General features: G+C 38.0%; 1 long non-coding RNA gene across 1 annotated transcript; it reads right to left on the bottom strand.

Annotated features, from left to right (window-relative positions):
- Nucleotides 1-669: 669 nt before the first annotated feature.
- On the bottom strand, nt 670-5,446 carry LOC146666498 (uncharacterized). Its single transcript, XR_014912575.1, has 3 exons — nt 5,327-5,446; nt 5,023-5,184; nt 670-754 (listed from the first exon to the last, which is right to left on the bottom strand). It is a non-coding gene; the product is annotated as an uncharacterized LOC146666498 (long non-coding RNA).
- Between the last annotated feature and the right edge of the window lie 1,333 nt (nt 5,447-6,779).

The following is a 6,779-nucleotide window of genomic DNA, read 5'->3' as shown; positions in this document are numbered from 1 at the left end:
GTGGACAAAAACGTACATGGATGCAGGTTTATTGTTAACTGTTGTAAGGTTTATTTAATGAACATATCCAGCTGCAGCTCCACTGTGATCCTGAACTGGATAAGCACTTAAGAAAATGTGTCAATAAATGGACAAACATCAACTTACTATATTTATCCAAACAGACGGGACCAATAATGCTTCGCTGAGTTAGAGACTTTAACAGACTCTTCTATGTAAGAATGTCTCGTGCTGATATACCTGCAAACTTGACAACAAAGGTTTTTCAGACTACATGTAGCTGTCCTCTATGTCAGCTAACACATTTACATTTATGTCACACTTATTTCTGCTTTCCCATTTTATAATTATTACTTACATTTTGATTAGATACCTTGAGTTTGTAAATGATCAGATTACATAATTGGAATACAATTCAGGGTTGCGGGAGGATGAAGCCTATCCCAGCTGATACAGGACAAAGACAGGCTGCCAGTTTATTGCAGGGCTAATACAATATGTGTAACAGAAAATCCACTTAAATGTTTGATATTTCTTATAATAATCATAATTATGACTATTATTTAAAGGTTTCTTCATAAATACATTTTGATTTTTTATAACCCCTAAAATATAAACCTGAGCTGTTTCAGATTCTGACCTCTGACCTCAGTGACCTGGCTGTGTCGTCACTGCAGCTCCCTCTTGGAAGTACGTCTGCTTCTTGTCTTCCCCCAGTGTTGACCGCCTGATATCAAGATATCACGTACTGTAACTGAGGAACAAAAAAGGACAAACACTTGCCTTCATTTAAAAGTACATTCATACAGAGATAATCTATGGAAACACACTAGTTCACAGTTTGGGAGGAACCAGTTCCTGTGAAACATTTCTGTATATGAACATCATGTGGAGAATGAATGAAATGAGTTCTTCAGGTGACTCAGCAGTCCCACACTGACAAATGAAATCTAGTTAAACTATTAAGCATATTTGCTCTTCTGAAATCTGTGTTAAACAACAACAAACATAAATTAGTAACAAAAACTACAGCTGAGTATAGGCTTTACAAACCACCAGCAGCCATAATGCTAAATTTTAATCTTCAAATGTTTCTGAGCTGTCTTCAACCTGCTTTTAGCACATTAAAGTCTCAATAAATAAAGTCAATGCAGACTCAATCCTAAATGTTCAGCACACAGAGACACAGAGGTACTGTTTAAAGTTTAGTGTTAACTTGAGTCACTGATCATTCACAGTATTACAGAGTCTGGCAGTCTTTGCATGATGTCCACGTCACTGTAAGTTTCTAGCTGACTCTCAGGTGTGCCAGCAGGAAAGAGTAATAATAACCTGCATCCTGAGGTTTGTCATGCAGGATTAAAGGAGCCAAGCTTTGTTCACACAGCTAGGATTGTATTTTACACTGACCCTGGGTCAGTATCAACTTCAAGAAGACAGCTGTAACTGTTGATAGAAGAATCACACACACATATTTATGGCTTTGCCTTATAGAATTCAGCATCTCAGTGCTCAGGAAATAGGTTTTGCAGCTGTTTGAGCTAAGATTTTCAAGTTATTCACAAATTAAAACCTATACTTTGTGTCGGGCAAGAACCAAATTCAAATGCATGTAACAGTGAGAAACGCGTTTCTCATCAACTTCATAGAGCTTGCTGTAACTTTTGATAGAAGACTCAGACAAACATATTCATGGCTTTATCTTATAGACTTCAATATCCCCCCAATGTGTGTGTGAGTCTTCTCTCAAAATTTACAGCTGTCTTTATGAAGTTTATGGAAAAACGCTTTATTTCACCACGTTAGTGCGTTTCTCGCTATTACATGCATTTGAATGGAGTTCTCGCCCGACACAAAGTATAGGTTTTCAATTTGTGAATAACTTGAAAATCTTAGCTCAAAACCTATTTCCTCAGCACGGAGATGCTGAATTCTATAAGGCAAAGCCATAAATATGTGTGTGTGTGAGTCCTCTATCAAAAGTTACAGCTGTCTTCATGAAGTTGATACTGACCCAGGGTCAGTGTAAAATACAAGTTATTCACATAATGAAAACTTATACTTTGTTTCGTGCAAGAACTCCATTCAAATGCATGTAATAGTCAGAAACGCACTGTCTCGGCGAAATGAAGCCTTTTTGTACAACTTCATGAAGTTAGCTGTAACTTTTGATAAAAGGCTCAAAGCAGAGGGATAACGACGGCTATTCAACATCGTTACACGACACATTCGAGCTGCATGACGCAGACAAAGTGACTAAATCATCTTTTTTGTGGTTTATTGTCTTCAAACCAGCAGACAAAGCCGATTGCAGAAGATGTCGGAGAAGAACTTCAGGCCGTGTACTGAAAAGGTATTTTTTTCTTGTTATCAAAAGACATTTGGAGTGGCAGCTTCTGCAACTGGTTGCACTAAAGTAAAGCTTACAGTCTAAGAAACCACAGTGTTGATATTCAGCACAAAGAGAAAAGCTCACTTGTTTGAATTTATTTACAATCATAGTTTTATAAATTCTGAATGTAAACATCTTTTACAGCTTTGATATTGTTTGACACTAGATATCAGGTTTAATTTAAAGGTTTCTGTGTCCCAATGAGCCATTTACACTGACCAGTGTTTCACTTTAACTGTAACACATTCATTATTTAGTTCCAACATTTCTAAGAGAAATAACTGAATGTAAAAAATGGCAGCCCTCAGGCCAGGTTTAATTGATAGAGATATATGCATGCATTGTGAAATTTATGTATCACATATAATTGTTATTCACCTAATCATGGCATACCCACCCCTTCCTCCCTAGTTAACTGCAACCCAAAATAACTAGTGGGGCTATTTACACACTCACAACCAGTGTGGGGTAAAAAGAGCCACCAAAAAGCTGTCAACCACAGATGTGCTAGAAGAGTTAGAAACTCTACTTATGGAGAAACTTTCTAAGTCTAACAGGGGACAGGTACTCCTGCCCAAATAACATGATATAACCCCACATACAGCCCAGCCATAAAATGAACCAAGTCATTTAATTAAAGACAGCATGGGACCAAATGCATGTAACCAGCCTGCACCAACCTGGAATTTCTTCCTCCTGAATTAAATGAATGAATGGATGAAAGTTAAATGACTACAAACCTAAAGCCACTAGTTCCCACACTGGAGCTCCCTGACACTGTGTGTTAACCGTATTTAGCTTGTATCAACAGTTGTAACAGGCTAAGCCACTTGAGACACTGCATTGAATTTGTTCCTGTCTTAATGATTTCAGCTGACTGGTTTCAACTCAGATGTTCTGCTTTTTCCTTTCAGTAGATCAAATCAGCTCGTGCTGCTTCTGCTTCCAATTTAATGGCAAGAAGAAGAAGAAGAATGTTCAGCGAAGTGGCGTTCATGGTCTCAGTGAACAGTCATGGTCACACACTGCATGTGGTTTTAAAAGCAACATGTCTGTTCAGTACAACGATCGAGATGTGTAATATTAGTGCAGCTACGGTTTGTTCTTGAACATCAGTTCTGTTTTCTACTTTGATCACTTAGACCAAAAAAGTGTTGTTTTCAGATTCTTTCTTTTAAATCTATAAAGCACCTGCTCATTTTTTATTACAATTAGTTTCACATAAATGTTAGTTTTTCCTTTATGATCTTTTAATGCTTACACTACACTGTACACATTAGAGACATTTCTGTTACCTGTTTCTGTTGACTCAGAGTTGTGAAATGTTCTTTTATTTAATGCACAATATGAAGTTCATAATTTTCTTACAAATAAAACTCTAATGACAAACATGAACAGCTGTGCTTATTTCTGAGACATGAGTTTTTGAATGTGTTTAGACAGTGTGCATCTGTAATCTGAAACTGTAATGGTGAACCTGAGGTGATGGTCAACAGAAGGCTAATATATATCAATATAAAACAATATTGAAGTAATGTCTTTACCCCCTGCAGAGTGTGGACGCTGTGCACTCAATCACCTTATTCACTGTAGTAAACATGCACCGCTAGCTCAAGTGACTGACTGTCTCCATGGTTACATCGTATATTATTAGCTATGTAAACAGCTTCCATAGATACCGCCATAGCTCTCTGCAGCTGTAACACTTTCACACTTTGCAAATCATTTCACGATTTTGATAGTTATGAAGACAGAATATGTTTTTAAGGTCATGCTAGGCGGTTGCTATGGTGGTTGCTGTGGACTTGGCTGGACCGCGTCCGATTCCTGTTATTAGCTGTCCGCCGTAGGAAGGCTGCGTTCCATTTACAAGTAGTGACAGTCTGCCGCAACTCGAACTCAAACCCCGCTTTGTTCTTTAATTATAGGCCTTTTATAGCCGTTCATGACACGCACACACACACATAAAGCACTTTGCCTCACCATGAGAATGGAACTTTACCTAAGCTAACCTTTAAAATATCTGATATAGGATAGAAAAAATGAAGCAACCAGAGATTTAATGATGAAGACTCTAAAACCCACTGTCTTGACAAAATAAAGCGTTTTTGTACAACTTCATATAAATAGCTGTAACTTTTGATAGAAGATTCAGATATACGTATTCATGACTTTATCTTATAGAACTCAATGTCCCCGTGCTGGGCAAACAGGTTTTGCAGCCGTTTGAGCTAAGATTTTAAAATTATTCACATAATGAAAACTATACTTTGTCTCAGGCGAGTTTCCCATTCAAATGCATGTAACAGTGAGAAACGCATTGTCTTGGCGAAATAAAGCGTTTTTGAACAACTTCATATAAATCGCTGTAACTTTTGATAGAAGACTCAGACAAACATGTTTATGGCTTTATCTTATAGAACTCAATATCCCCGTGCTGGGCAAACAGAACAGGATAGAAAAAATGAAGCAACCAGAGATTTAATGATGAAGACTCTGGGTTCTGTAGTGACCTGAATGACTCTTTGCATACAATTTATTGAAGAGGACTTTAGAATGCACTTTACATTTAGACTGTTGCTGTTTAATTTTTTACATTGTTGCGGTGTTATGTCATGAATAAAGTTCACCTGCTGGGGGTTTGATGGATCAGATCATCATAATCAATGGGTCCTGAGGTGGGCGGGACTGTCTCTGGTGATGTCACCATGAAGGAACAGCATCTGGCACGTGTTGCTGAAACATCCCAGTACACTGGTGTAGTTTCCTCTCCAGCTGTTTGACATTTGACACTTCAACATTAAGGAGAAGAAGAAGAAACAGTGTTAGGTCAGGTGACCACATGGTTTCTAAAGTAACTGACAGGAAGTAACCAGGCCGTTAGAAATGGATGGCATGTGTTTAGAGTTACTGGAGTTGGGTAACTCTACTTACCAAAAGCAGAAGCACACAGATGAAGGATCAGATGCTGAATGTTGCAGGAACATGCTCGTGCGGTGGTCATTCAGTGCTGCTCCGGCAGGTTAGACAGTCCAAGACTGATATACTGCCCATCTGAGAGTTTGAAAACACACATGCAAAGATTTATTTTGTATTACAGTCAAAGTTGGATGTTCATTTTTGTCCTTTAAAAATGTTTGTGTATTTGAAAGCGCTAACATTTAAGGATGACTTGGATCGTCTCCTTTAAAGGGGAGACAAGTGTATCCACTGATCCACGTCACTTTACCTGGATGATGACTCCTCTCCCCCTCACTCAGAAACGCTCCTAATATAACCAAGCAAATAAATAATATTGAAGATTTACTTACATCATTACAAAAACAGGAAAAACATCTCCCTTTGATTCTATTTCTCCATTCCTGCTGAACATCAGGCAACAAATATCTCAATAAATCACAGTAAAATGTAAAGCACATGTTTTCTCTGCTTTGTCTAACCTCTGCAGAGCCTCTGTCAAGAAAAACATATCTGTAAGCATAAAACAAATATACATTTCATAACACGTCACTGGACAAACCTCGGTCAGTTGATTTCCTCTGTGCAGTGTAGACGAACATCAGTCAGCAAGTCAAGGTGGTGAGATGGACTGGTGTCCTTTGTGACTCTGCTGGTTCTTCTGAGGAAATACCACCGTCTCTCCACACCGTCACCATCTGTGAGCACAAACTGCTGCTCTGCTCTGCCAGCATGTAGGAAATCACATATCACACACACAGGGGTGACGAAACATTAGAACTCAACTTTGGATACTTTAGATCTAAACAGATCAAAGTAGCTCTTAGCTTCAACAATCAGTGAACAGACAAACAATGATACCATACTGATTCTGTATGAATACAATATGGTATTTTCAATACAGGTGTCAAATTAATTCACTAAAACCAATACAGATATATGTATTTTTTTTTTTGATAAATTTGTTTGCTAAATTATAAGAATATATATTTTTTCATTTAACAATTGCAACTGAAAGAAATTAAATATTGAACAAAAATATATTGTCACATTCTGAGCATGCTCAGCATGCTGACAGACTTGAAGTTGCTACAGATTTTAAGAAGTGATAATTATAGGGAAAAAACTTCTCTTTTTCATCCGTTTAATCAAACATTTGATGCCTTAGATGTCTCAGTCCTATAGCATTCTGCAACTACAACTAAGCTGAAGCTTGGATTTGGCTGCAGGTGCCCTGTACATCCTTCTCAACATGTGGGTACCATTTAATCACACTTCTTCCTGAGCTTTGCTTCGTCACAAGACCAAAGGTGGCATCCCGTGTCACGGTCATATCATCATCCAGAAGAAACATTTGAAGAAACATCATGGAGAAGAAACATTTACGCGCCTCCCGGTTTTGTTTTCTGATCCTGCAAAAAGACTGAGG

The sequence above is a fragment of the Rhamphochromis longiceps genome, linkage group LG7, assembly GCF_057381845.1.
Source record: "Rhamphochromis longiceps isolate RC_006_pf linkage group LG7, R_longiceps_female_GT1.1, whole genome shotgun sequence".
NCBI lineage: Eukaryota > Metazoa > Chordata > Actinopteri > Cichliformes > Cichlidae > Rhamphochromis > Rhamphochromis longiceps.
The sequence above is the reverse complement of the archived record's forward strand: the minus strand, read 5'-3'. Positions and strand labels throughout refer to the sequence as shown.